General features: G+C 46.7%; 1 long non-coding RNA gene across 2 annotated transcripts in view; it reads left to right on the top strand.

Moving 5' to 3' along the window:
• Positions 1-22690, top strand: part of LOC142742055 (uncharacterized) — a 127045-nt gene that overhangs the window by 55606 nt on the left and 48749 nt on the right. For both annotated transcript variants that reach the window (XR_012881276.1, XR_012881277.1), the window contains exon 4: positions 13134-13296. This is a non-coding gene — a long non-coding RNA (uncharacterized LOC142742055). The remainder of the gene's footprint in view (positions 1-13133; positions 13297-22690) is intronic.

Raw genomic sequence — 22690 nt, 5'->3', positions numbered from 1 at the left:
TCATCCAGACGCTGCGTAAAATTTCCGACCAGACATTTTGTCCTGCGGTGCGTATTTCTCGTGCTGCAGCATGTCAATTCCTGCTGTGGAAAGTGGACAGAATTGCTGCGTTTTTTCAGATGAGACGTCAACATCTCCCAACATGAGAAAAACGCAGCAAAATACACACCACTTACTGCAGTAAAAACCACAGGAAATGGTGCTTTTTTTCTGTAGCGGAATTTCTGCTGAAATATATATATATATATATATATATATATATATATATATATATACACACATACACACACTGTACATATGTATGTATATATACACTCTATCTCTATCTTTATCACAGACACACAAAGTACGCACATTATGCACAAAGTAGGCACATTATGCACAAAGTACGCACATTATACACAAAGTACGCACATTATGCACAAAGTACGCACATTATGCACAAAGTACACAAAGTACACACATTATGCACAAAGTACGCACATTATGCACAAAGTACACAAAGTACACACATTATACACAAAGTACGCACATTATGCACAAAGTACGCACATTATGCACAAAGTACGCACATTATGCACAAAGTAGGCACATTATGCACAAAGTACGCACATTATGCACAAAGTATGCACATTATACACAAAGTACACACGAGTATGCAAATTATACACAAAGTACACACGAGTATGCACATTATACACATATAAAGTACACCTTGTAAACACACATGAATATGCACATTAAACACACATGAATATGCATGACTCAAATAAGTCGAGTCGCTTCTCCCCTTATGTAAATCTACCCTCCCAAAGCAGACACTGAAACAGAGTTGGATTTTAATGGCCACAGCAGCCGTTTATTATTTAAATAACAATAACTTTAAATACCATAATTTTTGAATCCCCAAAAAAGGGGATACATCAAAACAACAAATAACCCACTGCGACCCTATCAGGGTCATAACATTATAAACCAACCAGAATGACAGGGGCAAGTCCTTGAAGCCACCGATACTTAATTTTGGCCATCTGCCCACAAATACCTTACCCCCAGCCGTAACCCGGCCCAGGAGCACCAAATTACCTTTTTGCAGATGACCACCATATATATATAAATATATATAACCCAGCTTTCAAAAGGGGTAACACCCTAAGAAGCCGACAAATTGGGGGTGCATCCCGTGATGCATTCCCCCCCACCACTTTTTACGACCTACTTCAAGGACTCCCCCCCGCAGCTGCAATGACAAAATTTAACCTCCCCCAAATACAAATGTCAATAAGCAAATAAACTTTGACGAGAAGAACCACCATCCGCAGCAACCTCTTGCCGCGGTCAACCGATCCACATCAGGGCGGGCGGGCGGGAACATGTTCCTGCTTCTGTGTCCTGGCGAAGAGAGGGAGAGCACAAACAGGAAACAGGTACATCCCCTTCAATCCCCACCCGTTCTCACTCAAGCCCTCCTGCTGTCCCCCCCCCCCTTTCCTCTCATAGGCCAGCCAACTCTGTGTCCCTCCCATCTATTTTAGTCATGGAGGCCTTCCCTTATTCCTTTTTTCTTCTTTCAGTACGGCCTCTTCTTGACTCAAATAAGTCGAGTCGCTTCTCCCCTTATGTAAATCTACCCTCCCAAAGCAGACACTGAAACAGAGTTGGATTTTAATGGCCACAGCAGCCGTTTATTATTTAAATAACAATAACTTTAAATACCATAATTTTTGAATCCCCAAAAAAGGGGATACATCAAAACAACAAATAACCCACTGCGACCCTATCAGGGTCATAACATTATAAACCAACCAGAATGACAGGGGCAAGTCCTTGAAGCCACCGATACTTAATTTTGGCCATCTGCCCACAAATACCTTACCCCCAGCCGTAACCCGGCCCAGGAGCACCAAATTACCTTTTTGCAGATGACCACCATATATATATAAATATATATAACCCAGCTTTCAAAAGGGGTAACACCCTAAGAAGCCGACAAATTGGGGGTGCATCCCGTGATGCATTCCCCCCCACCACTTTTTACGACCTACTTCAAGGACTCCCCCCCGCCAAAGCGAAACAGGCCTTGACCACCTCACGCCTGCGAGCTCCTCCACACTCCCACCGCTCGCTCAATTCCATCGGTCAAAGCCAGACTCCACATATCCATCCCCACCTCATTGAGGTGCACACCGTCCTCTCTCCAGTAGCTGCCTGTCCCAGCCTCCAGATCCCAGTGGCGCACCGCAACCCCACCATTACGCGTCACGAAGCTCGATATGGCCCTATTAGCCTTAATGCGAGCCTTGTTAATTTTTCCCACAGAACGGGCCATCCGCCAGTTCTTCCTAGGGACCATCTCAGACCACACCGTCACCAATTTAGGATAAGTTGCCCATAAGCAGAGCAAATCATGCTTGACGTCCCGTACCAACTCCCGGAAAGGGCGTATACCCAAATCGTTGCCTCCCACATGCAACACCAGTACCTCCGGCGCCCTGTCAAGCAGTACAAAATTGTGAAACTCGGGCAATACCCTGTTCCATGTCATTCCCCGTATACCCATCCACCTCACAACCGCCGCGTCCCGCGGAATCCTGAGCTGTCGACCGTCCGGCCGTACATCCGCGCGAAGGGCACCCCAGTACACAAAAGAATGTCCCATAATCCACACCATGCATGAGTCACGGCCTGCAAAACAAATGAAGAACATACACGCACCACCTCTTGCTGCCGCGTACCATTAATACTCAGGCGGAAACGCACGCACCCGGAACATGCTATACATCAAGATATCACAACATGTTCAAGCGCACATAAGAACGGAAACGTGCCGACTCCCAACGCCCTATCCGCTGCACGCCTGCATCATCTAAACCCCATCTCACCGCCTCCGTCGCTGCCCCTATACGGAAAGAATGAGACGAGTATTGCTCTGCCTGCACCCCGCTAGCCACCAGACACTTTCTGAAAACCGAAATAAACTGATACCGCGACAGAAACGAGCCATCCTCGTGCCGCAGCAACGGCCCGTCTGAGAGATCTAAACCCGCCAAGTACTCCTTGACACACAACACTGGACAAACCGGATTCTTTGGGACCGCCAGCAAAACCACTCGACGTCCTGCCCCTCCTTGGTCCGTTTTGGACCTTCGCAACACTATCTCCACCCTGTCTTCATACAAATCGACATTATCCTGCAACAAGCCCCCCGCTCTCACCGAACTGGGGGAAACCAATTCCCCTACCCGAAAAGCACCAAAAAAGGCTAACGCAAAAGCCAACCGGAAAAGCTTGCTCTCATACTCTGAACGACACACCTGCCGCACCACCACCTCCAGGGAACACAACAATTGAAATGACACGGGACGCCTCTTATCCCTCACCACTACACCCCGTCTCAGCCCTTTCAATGCCTGGCCCACCAAAAACCGCTTCGTGATATCTGCCAACCCCCGTAACTTACAACCGAAAGCAATGGCCGCCACGAAGCGATTAACCTTAGCGACCGTGCAACCCCGGGCGAACGCATCCCCCAACCAAAACAGCAAGGCCACCATCCTATCATCATCCGAGCACACATCTCCCAAAGATCTCACCCACTCCTCCCATTGCCTCCATCCAGCCGCATACGACGACCACGTCGCACTGGCCAGTGAACGTTTAATCAATGCACCTGCCGCCTGGATACCAGCTCCCACAGATGACTGGGACAGTCCACCCCTGTTAACTCCGCGTCCGGGACCAGCTGCCGGAAACGATCCCACTGCGAGCGAGAAAGCGCGTCAGCAATACAATTCTCTACCCCGGGAACATGCACCGCCACCACCCATGCATTTAAACTCAAACAGGAAAGCACCAACTGACGCAACAAGCGAACCACTGGAGGGGACGACGCCGAAGTATTATTTATAGCCATCACCACCCCCAAATTGTCGCAATGAAAACGCACTTTTTTGTCCCGGAACCTGTCTCCCCAAATGGTGACCGCCACCACGATGGGAAACAGTTCGAGTAGGGCCAAGTTACGCGTCAGTCCCGCCTCCATCCATGCAACCGGCCATTTTCCCGCGCACCATTGACCTTTAAAGAACGCCCCGAACCCCACCGCCCCAGACGCGTCAGTGAACAATTCCAAATCGAAGCTATCTAACGCCCGGGACATCCAAAGAGAGTGCCCATTATACTGTGCCAGAAAATGGAGCCAGACCTGTAAATCTTCCCTGTGCTCTGCAGCCAGACGAATGAAATGATGGGGTTCCCGAACCCCCGCCGTCGCCGCTGCCAACCGCCGACAAAAAACCCTGCCCATCGGCATGATGCGGCAGGCAAAATTCAACTTCCCCAATAAGGACTGCAATTCACGTAGCGTAATTTTCCTAATCCGACACGCTCGCTCCACTACCAACCGCAAATCCCCCAACTTATCCTCCGGCAATCTGCACTCCATTGCTACGGAGTCGATAGTAATTCCCAAAAAACAAATGGTCGTCACCGGACCCTCAGTTTTTTCCACAGCCAAGGGTACACCGAACTCCCTTGACACCCAATTGACCGTCTCCAACAAATTTGCGCAAACCCCCGAACACGACGGGCCAACGCACAAGAAATCGTCGAGATAGTGAATAACTGATTCCACCCCCGCGACCTCCCTGACTACCCATTCCAAAAAAGAACTAAACACCTCAAAGTACGCGCACGACAACGAACAACCCATGGGAAGGCATCGATCAATGTAATAATCCCCTTCCCAATAACATCCCAACAACCTCTGGCTGTCCGGATGAACCGGCAACAAACGAAACGCCGCTTGAATATCAGTTTTTGCCATCAGAGCCCCTCTTCCGTAACCACGTACCAACGCTACCGCCGCATCAAACGACGTGTAGACCACAGAACAGAGATCCTGGTCAATGCCATCGTTAACCGACGCCCCCTTCGGGAAGGAGAAATGCTGAATAAGCCGGAATTTGTTACCTTCTCGTTTTGGAACCACCCCTAACGGTGACACCACCAAACCTGGAACTGGGATCGTGCTAAAGGGGCCCGCCATTCTGCCCAGATCAATCTCCTTCCGGATTTTTTCCGAGACTACCCCCGCATGCTGATATGCCGACTTAAGGTTGCGCTGCGTGAAAGGGACCTCATGCAAAGGGGGCGGAATAACGAAACCGTAACCAAAACCTAAACTAATCAACCGCGCCCCCTCCTTATTGGGGTACCTACTTAGAAAGGGGGCCATCTTTATGAGTTTCACCGGAGTCTCCCCCATAACCAGACGCACCGCTGGCTCCCCCTTGTCGTTTACCCTTCTTAAAACATTTAGACGCTCCATGTGACTGCCCGCTGCAATGTGAACACGCATGCTTGAATTTACACGTCGCTCCAAATTTGCACTGCCCCTCATTGAACTGCCAACACGTCCCAAATTTTGAACCTGAGGCCTGACTACCCCCGCCGGAAGTTCCTGCTGCATTCCCGCTCCCGGGAAAGGACTGCCCCTGCTTATAAAGTGCCGTCACTTTCAACCATAAGGCTATGTCCTTATGGTCCCACCGTATATTCGGCCGCACCGCTTTCCTCTGCCGAAACTGCTCATCGTAACGAAGCCAGGCCTGGCCCCCATAAACCCGATGCGCCTCCCCCACCGCATCCAAATAACAAAACAAGCCGGAACAATTATCTGGCGCCTTTTCCCCAATAACGCTCGCCAAAATTGCAAAAGCCTGCATCCAATTGACGAACGTTTTTGGAATCAACCTGTACCGTCTCTTTTCTTCCTCATCCTTTTTTGTTTCATCCCGCTTCACTTTATCTAAATTAAACTTCTCCAGCGGAAGCAAGGAAAAAATCTCCACATACTCGTCCTTCCAAATCCTTTCCTTTACCTCCTGCTTTAAATGCGCCCCTAACGGGCCCTCATAACAAACATAAACCTCCCCGCGCGCACGATCATCAAGACGCACCCTATCAACCTCCTTTGGCGAGTCTGTTTGAACCGCCGCCGCCACTGCCACCGCTGCCCCGGCATTCAACCCCCCACCGTTTTGACGAACCGGAGCGCTTCCAACACTGCCCCCCCACACCGCGGCCGGCGCCACACCTGACTATCCCCCGCACCCGCCTGTAGCGACGGGACCCCCGACTCCGCCGCGACGCCCACCGCCTCGACACCCTCTACACCGATACCCGACATCAATAAAGCTGGAAATGGTAACGTAGGTGTCAACTCACCAGGCTGCCCAGGGGCTGTGAACCCATCAGCCGGACCCCCATGTCCACGTGGAGAGGCCCGCCGCTCACCGTCCTCCAATGCTCCGGACTCCCTCTGGCGCTGTCCGCATTGGCAATGTGTGCACGGGGAATTCCGATTTTCGTCTGAGTAAAGGGGGGGTGACATCGCATCATCCAATTGGCCGAGGTCCAGTTCATGCCTCATCCGTCCCGCTGAACCAGCTCCAAGCTGTTCCGTCCCTGGCACTCCAACCACCGACCTCATCCTGCGACCTCTGGTCGTTTCCACCTCGACGACACCATGAGCCGACCCTCTGGCTGGCACATCACCATGCAGGGTCGCCGTTGCCCTTCCGCCACGTGCTGAAGAAGGAGAGGATGTGACCGGAAGTGAAGGCCGCGTCCTCCTCGCCGCTGCCGCCGGGCGCTGCCGCGTTTTGGGATTCCTCCCAGGACCAGACGAAAGAGCAGCAGCAGGCCGCCCTGGGGTCTGGCCTGCAGGGTCCACTGATGGGCTCCTCTTGCGCCACCGCGCCCGCGGGATGTCTTCAGGACACAGCCTTGCGGGCGAGCGCCTCGTGCTGCGCGTCACGCCGGGAGTGCCAGCCCTGGCCTGAGTCATGGGGGAAACGGGCTCTCCTCTTCTCCTGCCCGACCCCCTGGTACGCCGGTCCTGTACCTCGGCCTGCTCCAGCAGCCCCGCGACCACCGGCATGACAGAGCGCTCCCCGCTTGCTCCAGCCGACTCTGCTCGCTCCTGGACCGGAGCGCCCGATTGTCCCTGCAGCAGCGTCGCCACTCGTGCTCCGAGCCATCCAGGACCCTGAGAGGCTGCCGCGGCCCGCAACAGCTCCATAGCCTCCTCATCAGACGCAGCAGGGGTAACAAACATGTTCCTGCTTCTGTGTCCTGGCGAAGAGAGGGAGAGCACAAACAGGAAACAGGTACATCCCCTTCAATCCCCACCCCTTCTCACTCAAGCCCTCCTGCTGTCCCCCCCCCCTTTCCTCTCATAGGCCAGCCAACTCTGTGTCCCTCCCATCTATTTTAGTCATGGAGGCCTTCCCTTATTCCTTTTTTCTTCTTTCAGTACGGCCTCTTCTCATTAAACACATTGTAAACACACATGCACTTACCTTTTATGTAGGATATTTGTGAGTCTTCACTGGAGCTCTTCTCCTGCTCACAGCCCAACACAGAGCCCGCTGACAGTCTCCCCTCCCCCATGTCCCGACAGCTAGCAGCAGGAGGAGAGCTGTTTAGAGCAGGGAAGGGGGACTGGAGGGGGAGCTTCTAAAGCAGCACAGACCACGGCTGCTAAGTAGGAGCGAAGCTCCCCTCGTCTCAAGACAGGTGCGGTCCTGGCACCGGAGCTCCCTCCGGTGCTAGCGACGCCACTGGGCATGAGGGGGTTCGGTCATGGGCCCCCTGGGAGCCTTGGGCCCCGGGCGGTCGCCCGAACCGCCCTAATGACAATCCGCCACTGGTGGTGATGCAAACGGAAACTTATGGTTTCCGTTTGGATTTCGTTCATGGGTTCCCCTGATGGAAAGCTCCAACAGAACCCATGAATGGAGTCCCGACGCAGATATGAACGAAGCCTTAGCTACTGGTGGTATGTTTCATTAATCATGACTAAACATAAGACGTGGCAGTTCCTGTTCGCATAGCGTGACCATGTGCCGGTTTTCAATCACTGGATTTTACCATGGCGGCCATATGTTCTAGTGTGAGTGTTTTGTACCAGTATTTCTCAAGTGAGGGGTAAGCCGAAAGCCACACGTACTGTAAACCATGTATGGAAGGGCTCAGATGTGGTTTATAATAAGAGAAAATTCAAAGTCAAAGGTTTTTTTCCTCATTTGTTATTTAATAGTATAACACACTTTTGAAACCAATTTGTGTATTGCTTCTATGCATTTATAAAGCTAGTTTGCAAATAGTCTTGATTAAAAATCGCCTACCGTTTTGTTTACACAGCTCCTAAGCAAGCCTAAGTATCGCCATGGTTACAGACCACAAAAAATGTGCAGCCTTGAGTCTGCAGTCATATTACCTTCCATCTGTACCCTACTTCTTGCTAACATACATTTAGTTTTCCAAGACATAGGGTTCAGAAGAAAAGAAGTCCCCGTAGAGTACTCATTTCACTCGAATGGACTGTCCAGGAGACCAAGGACAATCTGGGTGACCAAATGACATAAATATTAGCCCATGAGAGTAAATATGGCTGACAATGAGGGCTACGTATTTTCCAAACTTGTCCAATTATCTAACTTTCTAATATACTTTACATTATACAGGGATGTTATTATTTAACATGCCGCTGTATTACACAGGCTTTTCTATGGAGTGGATATGAATACCGCTTTCTAAGGATGTACAAGATATAGAGCAGCCAATCTCCATAAACTCTGGAGTCACTTTGTAAAAATATTACAATACTTAACTTGTTCTGATCCAGAGTTATAGCCTGAATTTTACTCCAGAGCTGCAGTCATAATTCTGCTGATTGTCAGAGGAATCAGTCAGCAAGCTTGTTGTCAGATACACCCCTAAGTGCTTAGCTGAGCTCCTATAATACAGGAGGTCAGCTGGTTTTTCCTACATCAGATTACTGTACAAAATAAGCTCTATATATAGGATTGGAGGCAGATTTTAAATCTAAAGCCTGTAGGATAGTGAGTGCAGCTCTTGAGTATAAGGCCAGGTTCACACGTAGAGTAAACACTGCAGATTTTCCACAACGGATTTCATTGCAGAAAATCTGCAGCGTATTACAGTAGCAGCAGAGTGGATGAGATTTAAACACATTTCATTCACATGCTGCGTAAAAAACAACCACCAAAAAAAATTTCATAAATTGACCAGCGGTGCGGTTTTTCAATCCACAGCACGTCAATTTATGCTGCGAAATCGCTGGCTTTCTGTTGCGGGTTTTCCCCATTTGATTCAATAGGGATGTAAAACCCGCAAAAAATAGAAGATTTTGTGATTTTTGCAGGGGATGCGATTCTGCCGCAAAAATCGCAACACAGAAAAAACAAATCTTATACTTACCCAGAACTCTCTGCTTCTGTGTCCAGCCCGTCCTCCAGGGATGACTTTTCATCCCATGTGACTGCTGCAGCCAATCATTGACTGCAGCGGTCACGTGGGATGAAACGTCAGCCCAGGAGGCCGGGCTGCGGGATGTCAGAGGGACACGTCACCATGGCTACGTCCGGGTTACGTATGAACTTTTTTTTCTTCTAATGCTTTCCGCAGCGGACACTTTGCCCGAAAAACTGCATCACAATGTGGTACGTTTTTTCAGACGGAATGTGCTGATAATACAGGATATAATTCAGGTTCAGTACAGGATAAATAATGTAATGTATGTACACAGTGACTCCACCAGCAGAATAGTGAGTGCAGCTCTGGAGTATAATACAGGATATAATTCAGGTTCAGTACAGGATAAATAATGTAATGTATGTACACAGTGACTCCACCAGCAGAATAGTGAGTGCAGCTCTGGAGTATAATACAGGATGTAACTCAGGATCAGTACAGGATAAGTAATGTAATGTATGTACACAGTGACACCACCAGCAGAATAGTGAGTGCAGCTCTGGAGTATAATACAGGATGTAACTCAGGATCAGTACAGGATAAGTAATGTAATGTATGTACACAGTGACTCCACCAGCAGAATAGTGAGTGCAGCTCTGGAGTATAATACAGGATGTAACTCAGGATCAGTACAGGATAAGTAATGTAATGTATGTACACAGTGACACCACCAGCAGAATAGTGAGTGCAGCTCTGGAGTATAATACAGGATGTAACTCAGGATCAGTACAAGATAAGTAATGTAATGTATGTACACAGTGACTCCACCAGCAGAATAGTGAGTGCAGCTCTGCAGTATAATACAGGATGTAACTCAGGATTAGTACAGGATAAGTAATGTAACATACAGTTAGGTCCAGAATTATTTGGACAGTGACACAATCTTCATAATTTGGGCTCTGCTGCCACCACATTGGATTTGGAATGAAACAACTGAGATGCAATTGAAGTTTAGACTTTCAGGTTTAATTCAAGGGGTTGAACAAAAATATCCTGTGAAACGTTTAGGAATTGCAACCATTGCAACACGGCCGCCTCATTTCAGGGGCTCAAAAGTAACTGGACAAATGTACATTACCATAAATGTTTTTTTTAATATTTTGTAGAGAATCCTTTGCAGGCAATGACGGCCTGAAGTCTGGAACCCATTGGAACACGCTGGGTTTCCTCCTTTGTGACGCTTTGCCCGGCCATTACTGCGGCGTCTTCAGTTGTTGCTTGTTTGTGGGTCTTTCTGCCTTAAGTTTTGTCTTAAGTATGTGAAATGCAGCTCGATCGGGTTGAGATCTGGTGTGACTCGGCCATTGCAGAATATTCCACTTCTTTGCCTTATAAACTCCCGGGTTGCTTTCGCAGTATGTTTTGGGTCATTGTCCATCTGTGCTGTGAAGCGACGTCCAATCAACCTGCTGTATTTGGCTGAATCTGAGCAGAAAGTAAACCCTGAACACTTCAGAATTCACCCGGCTGCTTATATCTTCAGTCACATCATCAATAAACACTAGTGACCCAGTGCCTTTGGCAGCCATGCATGCCCATGCCATCACACTGCCTTCACCATGCCATCACACTGCCCCCACCATGCCATCACACTGCCCCTACCATGCCATCACACTGCCCCCACCATGCCATTACACTGCCTCCACCATGCCATCACACTGCCCCCACCATGTCATCACACTGCCTCCACCATGCCATCATACCGCCTCCACCATGCCATCCCACTGCCTCCACCATGTTTTACAGAGGATGTGGTGGCTTTGGATCATGAGCCGTTCCAAGCCTTCTCCATATTTTCTTCTTCCCATCATTCTGGCACAGATTGATCTTAGTCATACTGTTCCAGAACTGAGTGGCTTCTTTACATGTTGTTTGGCAAAGTCTAATCTGGTCTTTCTATTTTTGAGGCTGATTAATGGTTTTCACCTTGTGGTGAACCCTCTGTATTTGCTGTCATGAAGTTTTCTCTTTATGGTAGACTTAGATACTGATACACCTACTTCCAGGAGAGTGTTCTTCACTTGGGTAGATGTTGTGAAGGGGTTTTTCTTCACCATGGAAAGGATTCTGCGATCATCCACCACTGCTGTCTTCCGTGAATGTCCAGGCCTTTTGGAGTTCACGAGATCACCAGTGCGCTCTTTTTTTCCAAGGATGTGCCAAACTGTTGATTTGTCCTCTCCTAACATTTGTGAGATCTCTCTGATGGATTTCCTCATTTTTTTCAGCCTAACGATGGTTTGTTTCACTTGCATTGAGAGCTCCATTGACCTCATGTTGTGGGTTCACAGCAACAGCTTCCGAATGGAAATGCCACACCTGGAATCAACTCCAGGCCTTTTACCTGCTTAATTGATGATGGATTAACGAGAATAGCCCATGCGGCCCATTAAATAGCTTTTGAGATAATTGTCCAATTACTTTTGGTCCCTCGAAAAAGAGGCAGCTACATATTGAAGAGCTGTAATTCCTAAACCCTTCCTCAAATTAGGATGTGAATACCCTCAAATTAAAGATGAGAGTCTGCACTTTAATCCCATATTGATAATATAATTGTATATTCAGTATGTTTTAGTAAACAGCTAAAATGCCAAAACTTGTGTCACTCTCCAAATAATTATGGACCTAACTGTATGTACACAGTGACTCTACTTTTTTATGTAGATTAATCCTAGATATAAACTGTAAAATAGTGTTCGCAGGTTTAGATTTTAAAGGGGTCTACCAGGACTATAACATTGACGGCTTACCCTAGGATAGGCCATCAGTGTTTTAGTTCTGGAAAACCCCTTTAAGCTCCTGACTTGCTTAGATGTCTTTAACTGAATTAACTAATCAGCAAAGGATGTTTAAGCTTTAATCACAATTTAATCAATTGCTTATGGCAGCAACCCAATTGCCCCTAAATATCTGCTATTGGGTTAAATCAAGGATCCAACATGCCTAAATCTTTGTACTCCCTTTGGGAGCAAACATGTAAGCTCGGCCAATCACAGTCATGCTCGAAAGTTGTCTTATGTGTATGTCCAACTTAATGCTACATTGTCTTAAGTCACAGTCCAAATAACCCCACCCCTTCTATATGCTACATATGGTAAATTGTAAAAAAGAAAATAGTGACCAACAGTAGAAAAATCTTTACAACAGCTGTGAAAGTTAGGGTATGTTCACACGTAGTGACCAAAAACGTCTGAAAATACGGAGCTATTTTCAGGCGAAAACAGCTCCTGATTTTCAGACGTTTTTGTAGAAACTCGCTTTTTTCGCTGCGTATTTTACGGGCGTTATTGGAGCTGTTTTTCAATGGAGTCAATTAAAAACGACTCCAAAAATGTCCCAAGAAGAGAGAACCACTTATTTTTCGCAGGCGTCTTTTTACGCGCCGTATTTTGACAGCGACGTGTAAAATTACACCTCGTGGGAACAGAACATCGTAAAACCCATTGCAAGCAATGAGCAGATGTTTGTAGGCTTATTAGGGGCATTTCTTCAGGCGTAATTTGAGGCGTAAAACGCCCGAATTACGTCTAAAAACACTGCGTGTGAACATACCCTTACAATCATAGAGCATTCACCTTATAAGGTTTTTCCAGTTCATATTTTATAGATATATATTTATAAAGCTCTGTTTTGTTTTGCTAAATCAAGTGGTTTGTATATCAAGTGGAGTTACTAAACCAGATTGACTTGCTGTGTTCTTGTGTGGGATACTGTGTGTGATATATGAATTGAGTGCTTGCTAATAGAAGTTTGCAAAACTGACACAATTTAAAACCCTTTTTACTTCTTAGATTCTGTCCTGCTGTGCGGCTGACTAGGGGGAGGGGTTAACTGCTCCCAGGTGGTATAAATTAGCCCTCAGGCCTCAGTTGAGCTTTGGGCTTGCTAAATCAAGTGGTTTGTATATCAAGTGGAGTTACTAAACCAGAGTTAAAAAGAGGAGTTAAAGTCCCTGTAAGTACTCTTCTTTTCTTTTACTTTTTCAATTGATCACTGTTTTTTTGTAACTGGGATAATGGCAGTGGTGTAACTGCCGCTGTAGCAGCCATAGCGGCTGCTACGGCCCCCCCACCCATGGCCGGAGGCTGCGCTAGCAGCCGCTATGGCTGCTACAGTGCGACGCCACTGAAGGGGTTGTTCCTACAAAAGACATGCATCCCCAATCCACAGGATAGGGGATACATGTGGGATCACTGGGACGCCCAGCGATAAGGAGAACGGGGGACCGAAAGTCCCCCGAAGTTCTCCATGGCAAACCTTGGACTTCCAGGGTCTGTCGACAGCTCCATGGAAATGAATTGTGCACAGGTCGCACTTGTGCGCATGCGTGACCAGCGTTCCTTTCATTACAGACCCCGGAAGTCTGAGGTTTGTCATGGAGATCTTTGGGGGACTTTTAGTCCCCCGTTCTCCTTATCGCTGCCAGCGATCCCACATGTATCCCTTATCCTGTGGATAGGGAATACATTTCTTTTGTAGGACAAACTATAGTCCATTTTTTCTTTTTGTTGGGGGCTGTATGGCATTACCTACAGGGGGGGCTGTATGGCGCTATCTACAGGGGAGGGCTGTATGGCGTTATCTACAGGGGGCTGTATGGCATTATCTACAGGGGAGGGCTGTATGGCGTCATCTACAGGGGGGCTGTAAGGCGTCATCTACAGGGGCTGTATGGCGTTATCTACAGGGGGCTGTATGGCGTTATCTACAGGGGGCTGTATGGCGTTATCTACAGGGGGCTGTATGGCATTATCTACAGGGGGGCTGTATGGCATTATCTACAGGGGGAGGGCTGTATGGCATTATCTACAGGGGGAGGGCTGTATGGCGTTATCTATAGCGATCACACATCTATCCCTTATCCTGTGGATAGGGGATAAATTTCTTTTGTAGGACAAACTATAGTCCGTTTTTTTGTTTTTTTTTTGGGGGGGGGGTTGGGGCTGTATGGCATTACCTACAGGGGGGGCTATATGGCGTTATCTACAGGGGGGCTGTATGGTGTTATCTACAGGGGAGGCTGTATGGCGCTATCTACAGGGGGCTGTATGGCGCGATCTACAGGGGAGCTATATGGCGCGATCTACAGGGGAGGGCTGTATGGCGCGATCTACAGGGGGGCTGTAAGGCGTTATCTACAGGGGGCTTTAGGCCTTATCTACAGGGGGCTGTATGGCGTTATCTATGGGGGCTGTATGGCGTTATCTACGGGGGGCTGTATGGCGTTATCTACAGGGGGGCTGTATGGCGTTATCTACAGGGGGGCTGTATGGCATTATCTACAGGGGGAAGGTTGTATGGCGTTATCTATAGTGGGCTGTATGACGTTATCTACAGAGGGGGGCTGTATGGCGTTATCTACAAGGGTCTGTATGTCGTTATCTACAGGGGGGCTATATGGCGTAATCTTCAGGGGGCTGTATGGCGTTATCTACAGGGGGCTGTAAGGCGTTATCTACAGGGGGGCTGTATGGTGCTATCTATAGGGGGTGCTGTGTGGTGGAATCTATAGGAAGGCACTATCTACAAGGGGGGGTTGTGTGATACCCAGGGGAGGTGTCCCCAGTCAAAAGTTTGCTATGGGGCCCAGTCTTTCCTAGTTACGCCCCTGGATAATGGATAGAAAGAGTGAAGGTTTTCTTCAGTGCATAGTCTACCATATGTATGCATGACTGGAGCCGGAGTTCCAGGGTGAATACCTCTGCGGAAGATGTGAGCATGTTGTTCACCTGGAAGCTCGCATTAGAGATCTGGAGGAGCAAAATGCAACACTGAGGGCGATAGACAATCTTGAGCGGAGCATGCTGCTCACTGAGCAAGCAGTTAGTGGGGTAGACCTGGAGGGTGAAGACATGGGTCAGCAGAATCAGGCAAGTAGCTGGGTTAATGTAGTTAGGGCAGTAGAAAGGGGACCAAAAAAAGGAAGGCCAATCCTGTTTCTGATATTTCAAGCAAAATTGCCAAGTTGGGTGATGATGCGAGGGTGTCGGTCTCAGAAATGGCAGCCCTAGTGGATACTGATAACCCTAATAGCCGGGAGAACAGCCCAGCTAGTAGGCGGCGTGATGGAAATGCAATTGGTAGTTGTAGGCGATTCTATAATCAGGAAGACAGATAGAATAATTTGTTGCCAAGACCGTCTCAACCGAATGGTTTGCTGTCTCCCTGGTGCCAGGGTTCGGCATGTGGTGGAACGGGTGGATAAATTACTGGGAGGGGCTGACGATGATCCAGCTGTTGTGGTCCATGTGGGAACCAATGACAGAATACATGGTCGGTGGAGGAGCCTTAAGAATAATTTTAAAGAACTAGGCTACAAGCTAAAGGGAAGGTCCTCCAAGGTAATATTCTCAGGAATACTGCCTGTGCCATGCGCATCACAGGAAAGACAGCGGGAGCTCAGGGAGTTAAATGCAAGGCTTAAAGGGAATGTGTTGCCAGCAAAACATGTATTTTTTTTTTTTTAGTTAAACATTTAGTGTGTAGGTGATTAAACATCGTTCAAATTTATTTATTTTTTTTCACGAGTCAGGAAATATTATAAATTGGATTCAATTGGATTCTAATTTATAACATTTCCCAGTGCTGGTCACTAGATGGAGCTATTCCCAAAATTGCAGCATTGCATGTGGTAAAGCAACCACATTGCTTTTTGCTGCAAAATTGGGAAAAAATCACTCGCTCTAGTGAGCTCTGAGAATCCCCCCCCCCTCCTTTATCCTGGCTAGTGCCGGGATAAACGAGGGGATTGAACGGTCTAACCTCCTACACTGTGTGTCGCAATTTTTTGAGCTAACACACAGTGTAGTAGGTTTACTACAGTAGTAAAAACACACAAACACGAACATACATAGAAATCTCTTACCTGCTCCTGCCGCCGCGGCTCCCTCCGGCCCATCCGCTCCGTCTGCTGCCGCTGGTCCAAGTGCACAAGTCCGGAAGCCGCGACCGGAAGTAGTAATCTTACTGTCCGGCCGCGACTTCCGGTCCACAGGAAAATGGCGCCGGACGGCGCGCATTTCAAATTGGACTGTGTGGGAGCGGCGGTGGGACTGTGGCTGCCGTATTCCATGTCTGTATGTGTCGTTAATCGACACATACAGAAATGGAAAAAAAATGGCAGCCCCCATAGGGAAGAAAAAGTGAAAAAATAGAAAAAAGTAGCACACAAACACACAAATAAATAAAAATGTTTTTAATAAAACACTAACATAAAACTGACATGAAAATTTTTTTTGGGGTGACACTGTTCCTTTAAGTCTTGGTGTAGAGGAGAAGGCTTTGGGTTCTGCAGATGATTTGTACCTAAATGGAAGGGGGTCCACTGTGCTGGGGGAGAGAATTCTAGCTGGGGTGGCAGAGTATTTAAACTAGGGCTGAGGAGGGAGGTCAATGTAGAAAATAAAGGGGTAGTCAGGTTATAGAGGGGTCAGACTAAATTGGTGGGGGGAGAAATAGACTGTGGGGAGAAGACTAGACAACCGGATAAGGAGATCCTATTGTTACAAAACAGTAATAAAAACAAAAATGCCCAAATAATGTAAAATTTCTGATACTGAAAATGAAAAATTAAAAGGCAAGTGCATGCTCACAAATGCCAGAAGTCTAGCAAGCAAAATGGGGGAGCTGGAGGCCTTGGTACTAGAGGAACATATTGATATAGTTGGTGTTGCTGAAACATGGCCGGACCCTTCACATGACTGGGCTGTAAATCTACAGGGTTTTACACTGTTTCGAAAAGACAGGACAAATAGGAAAGGCGGTGGTGTATGTCTGTATGTGAGACGTGATATGAAGGTGGTGTATGTCTGTATGTGAGAAGTGATATGAAGGTGGTGTGTGTCTGTATGTGAGAAGTGATATGAAGGTGGTGGTGTATGTCTGTATGTGAGAAGTGATATGAAGGTGATGTATGTCTGTATGTGAGAAGTGATATGAAGGTGGTGTATGTCTGTATGTGAGAAGTGATATGAAGGCGGTGGTGTATGTCTGTATGTGAGAAGTGATAAGGAGGCAGTGGTGTATGTCTGTATGTGAGAAGTGATATAAGGGTGGTGTTGTATGTCTGTATGTGAGAAGTGATTATGAAGGCGGTGGTGTATGTCTTTATGTGAGAATGAGAAGTGATATGAAGGTGCTGGTGTATGTCTGTATGTGAGAAGTGATATGAGGGTGGTGTTGTATGTCTGTATGTGAGAAGTGATTATGAAGGCGGTGGTGTATGTCTTTATGTGAGAAGTGATATGAAGGTGCTGGTGTATGTCTGTATGTGAGAAGTGATATGAAGGTGAGTGTGAAAGACATTAGAGGGTGAAGATTGTGAGGAGGTTGAAACCTTGTGGGTGGAATTACAAAGGGAGGTAAACACTGAAAAAATTACTTCTGGTGTAATCTATAGACCCCCCAATATAACTGAGGAGATGGAAGGTCAGCTATATAAACAGATGGAGCGGGCTGCACAGGCGGGTACTGTAGTGATAATGGGAGATTTTAATTACCGGGATATTAATTGGTGTCATGGTTCGGCTTGAACTGCAAAGGGGAGAAATTTCCTCAACTTGTTGCAGAAAAATTTTATGGGCCAGTTTGTGGAAGACCCGACTAGAGGTGAATCTCTGTTGGATCTGGTCATTTCTAATAATGCAGAGCTTTTTGGGAATGTCAATGTTTGTGAAAACTTTGGTAACAGTGATCATAATATAGTTACATTTTACCTACACTGTAAAAAACAAACAGGATGGGAGGGCAAAAACACTTAATTTTAAGAAGGCCAATTTCCCCAGGATGAGGGCTGCAATTCAGGATATAGACTGGGAAGAACTAATGTCAAACAATGGTACAAATGATAGATGGGAGATTTTAAAATCTACTTTGGGTAATTATAGTGCAGAATTTATTCCTATAGGTAACAAGTATAAACGACTAAAAGTAAACCCCACATGGCTTACACCTTCTGTAAAAAGGGCAATACATGACAAAAAAAGGGCATTTGTAAAATAAAAATCTGTGGGTACAACTGTAGCCTTTGTAAATTATAAAGAACTCAATAAAATCTGTAGAAAGGTCATAAAATTAGATAAAAATACAAAATGAAAGGCAGGTGGCCAAGGATAGTAAAACAAATCCCAAAGAATTCATCAAGTATATAAATGCAAAACAGCCAAGGTCTGAACATGTAGGACCCCTGGATAGTGGTAATGGGGAGTTGGTCACAGGGGATCAAGAAAAGGCAGAGATACTAAATGTGTTCTTCAGCTCTGTATATACAACAGAAGAAAGAGCAGCTGATGTAACCGTTGACAGTGCTGTTAATATATCAGTTGATATACTGAATTGGATGAATGTAGATATGGTCCAAGGTAAATTAAATAAAATAAATGTACACAAGGCCCCGGGACCAGATGGGTTACACCCTAGAGTTCTTAAAGAGCTTAGTTCAGTTATTTCTGTCCCCCTCTTCATAATATTTAGAGAGTCTCTCATGAGTGGTATAGTGCCAAGGGACTGGCGCAGGGCAAATGTGGTGCCTATTTTCAAAAAGGGCTCTAGGTCTTCCCCGGGTAATTATAGACCAGTAAGCTTAACATCCATTGTGGGGAAAATGTTTCAGGGGCTATTGAGGGACTATATACAGGATTATGTGACAAAAAATAGTATTACAAGTGACAGCCAGCACGGTTTTACTAAGGACAGAAGTTGTCAGACTAACCTGATTTGTTTTTATGAAGAGGTGAGCAGAAGCCTAGACAGAGGGGCCGCTGTGGATATAGTTTTCTGAATATGCAAAGGCATTTGACACTGTCACTCATAGACGTCTAATGGGTAAATTAAGGACTATAGGTTTAGATAGTATAGTTTGTAATTGGATTGAGAATTGGCTCAAGGACCGTATCCAGAGAGTTGTGGTCAATGATTCCTGCTCTGAATAGTCCCCGGTTACAAGTGGCATACCCCAGGGTTCAGTGCTGGGACCACTATTATTCAACTTCTTTATTAATGATATAGAGGATGGGATTAATAGCACTATTTCTATTTTTGCAGATGACACCAAGCTATGTAGTAATGTTCAGTCTATGGAAGATGTTCGTAAATTGCAAGCTGATTTGAACACACTAAGTGTTTGGGCATCCAGTTGGCAAATGAAGTTTAATGTAGATAAATGTAAAGTTATGCACCTGGGAATGAACAACCTACATGCATCATATGTCCTAGGGAGAGCTACACTGGGGGAGTCACCTGTTGAGAAGGATCTGGGTGTAATAATCTGCATGCATCATATGTCCTAGGGGGCGCTACACTGGGGGAGTCACTTGTTGAGAAGGATCTGGGTGTACTTGTAAATCATAAACTAAATAACAGCATGCAGTGTCAATCAGCTGCTTCAAAGGCCAGCAAGATATTGTCGTGTATTAAAAGAGGCATGGACTCGCGGGACAGGGATGTAATATTACCACTTTACAAAGCATTAGTGAGGCCTCATCTAGAATATGCAGTCCAGTTCTGGGCTCTAGTTCATAGAAAGGATGAAAAAATACAAAGAAGAGCAACGAAGCTAATAAGGGGCATGGAGAATCTAAGTTATGAGGAAAGATTAAAAAAGACGACTAAGTGGGGACATGATTAACTTATATAAATATATGAATGGCACATACAAAAAATATGGTGAAATCCTGCTCCATGTAAAACCCCCTCAAAAAACAAGGGGGCGCTCCCTCCGTCTGGAGGAAAAAAGGTTCAACCTGCAGAGGCGACAAGCTTTCTTTACTGGGAGAACTGTGAATTTATGGAATAGTCACCGCAGGAGCCGTCACAGCAGAGACAGGAGATGCTGCAAAAAAGGCTTAGATCATTTCCTAGAACAAAAAAAATTATCTCCTATGTGTAGAAATTGTTCCCTTCCCTTTCCCATTCCTTGGTTGAACTTGATGGACATGTGTCTTTTTTCAACCGTACTATGTAACTATAAAAGCACTTAAAGGGGTTCTCCACTTTGGACAATCCCTACTTTTTACATGGGTCCCGTGACAAAAAAACATATTAGAAAGTGTCGCACTGCTGGGACCTCCAGCGATCATCTGTAATCAGTGGGGAAACCTGGCAGTAAGTGTTTCATTTCCCTGCAGCACCACCAGAGGGGAAACTAAGCATTACACAGTTCACATTCATATCAATGTGTTGTCCTGGTAATGCAGGACACGACAGGTCCTCCAGAGCAAAAGAAGCTCTTTGTAGCCACTCTTTCCAAGAGATGAGAGACCTGAATAGGAAACCCCCCTCTATTAACTCACAATTCCCTAATAGCGTGTATGAAAATGTGTTTTCTAACCTGTACAATCCCTTTAAATACTACCCAATGCGCCAGCCTAGAATGTTGTGGTTGTACATACTTGTCATGGTGAAGTGGCCTCTCCGTAAGTGGGACCTCATCGCTCATGTCTTGATTCATACTTCCTCCAGGCTGTTAGAAGTAATAATGTCAAGACGAATCCAGGAGGCATCTGGTCATGTTAGCGGCGAGTATAATATCTTGATTTGATTTTTATCCAAGGAGTTACAACCACTTCAGCTAAGTGGTAAACAATGTTATCGAAGATTATATACTGGGAGGGTCATGTTTCACCACTGAGTGATAGAACAAAATGTTGATTGTTGACTTTTCAAAGACGAAGCTTGCAGTTGCCATGTTTCTGTTTGTATAGAAATAGTGCACCGGTTTAAAAGGGTTCACTCTATAAACATACAAGCTTCTCCAAAGTGAGGATAAATAATGCCTCGCAGTAAATGCAAGGAAGAGAGGTTGAGTCAGCTGCTCACGTGTCTCCACGATTGATGGTCAACAGGGCAGAGAAAAATGAAGGTAGTGCTCTGGTAAACATAGAACAGATTGTTCCAAGACAAATATTATGTGTGGAACATATTCTCATTGTATGGGGTGTTGAGTTGATGAATTATTTCCCCTGATCTGGATAACTGCAAAAATAAAAACTATACTTATGGTTATCCCCTGTACACACAGTTGCTGCAAGTATTTTATAGGGTTTTCCCGAATGTTTGGCCCCTGTACTACGGAGCCATATTCGCTCTGTGTGCCGCCAAATGGTGCCACTAAATGGGTCCGTATTACAGAGATATAAAAAAGCAGTGGGAGGGGAGAATACCCCTGTAAAACGGCATCCAGTAGAGTAGGGCTTCTCAAACTATGAAGCGCCCCCTATTTGTTGGTGAGGGGCAGCTAGGGAGGCATTTTCACAGACCATATGTTGCACAGGCCTTTCTCTGGCTGCAGCTATCTCTGGTTTAATAATATAATTGGCTTCCTTTGTGCTTTTTTTAATATTATAATATAGGGGTGCGGATGTAATGGGGGGGGGTTTAAATGTTGATACCCTGACAGTATACCGCGGACACACGAGGGTGGTACAAACAACAAGTCTTTCTTTACTCACAGGGAGGCACAAAGCTTGGCGGTCACTCACACTTTAGGCTACATTCACATTAACGTGGCCAACCTCGGACGTGAAAAACTACAGTTTTTCACGTCCGAGGTGCACCTGTGCGAGACGCGTTATCACGCATCTCCCATAGACTAGAGTCTATGGACAGTGTCAGGGCGTGGGGTGTGGACCCACTGGGCAGTACCGCGTAGTGGGATGGCAGCTGGCCAAACAGGTACAATGCAATGTCTATAGTTCAGAAAGGGTACCTGAGGCAATGTAGACCGTAGCGGTGGTTTCAGGCTAAGATGAGGCTCCAACAGTAGACGAACACCCGGCGGGGTGCGACACAACAGATGCAGTGGAGAGCACAACACGACTTCCACTCTTGAATGCACAGGGACACAGTCGCATGGGATATAGGGTACAGGCAGCAAGAACGGGTAACACAGAGAATTGGAAAACACTAGGAGACCATTTGCAATGACAAACTTCAGGAAACACAACAACGCTCAGGCAAGGATCAAGAGGGCGGAGCCCCTTTTATAGTCCAGCAGCATACTGGGCTAATTGCAGATATTCTGCAACTGTGCGCGCACTAGCCCTTTAAGGCTGTGCACGCGCGGGCGCGCGCGCCCTGCGGGAGAAGGTGTCCGGACCAGGAAGTGAGTGCCGCAGTCTCTCAGGAGGGAGATGCTGCCGGGAACTCACTTGTCCATGGCCGCGGCTCTCAGAGGGTAAGTCAGGATGACGGTCCGCGGCCATAGACATTACAGAGTGATGCGTGAAGGGAAAACAAATAGGACATGTAACAATGGTCTTGTGAGCAGCCCCATTGAAATACATGAGTCCGTGTGACGGCCGTTGTTTTAACAGCCATCACACGGACGTGATACACGCTCTTCGGAATGAGC

Source organism: Rhinoderma darwinii, chromosome 2, assembly GCF_050947455.1.
Source record: "Rhinoderma darwinii isolate aRhiDar2 chromosome 2, aRhiDar2.hap1, whole genome shotgun sequence".
NCBI lineage: Eukaryota > Metazoa > Chordata > Amphibia > Anura > Rhinodermatidae > Rhinoderma > Rhinoderma darwinii.
The sequence above is the reverse complement of the archived record's forward strand: the minus strand, read 5'-3'. Positions and strand labels throughout refer to the sequence as shown.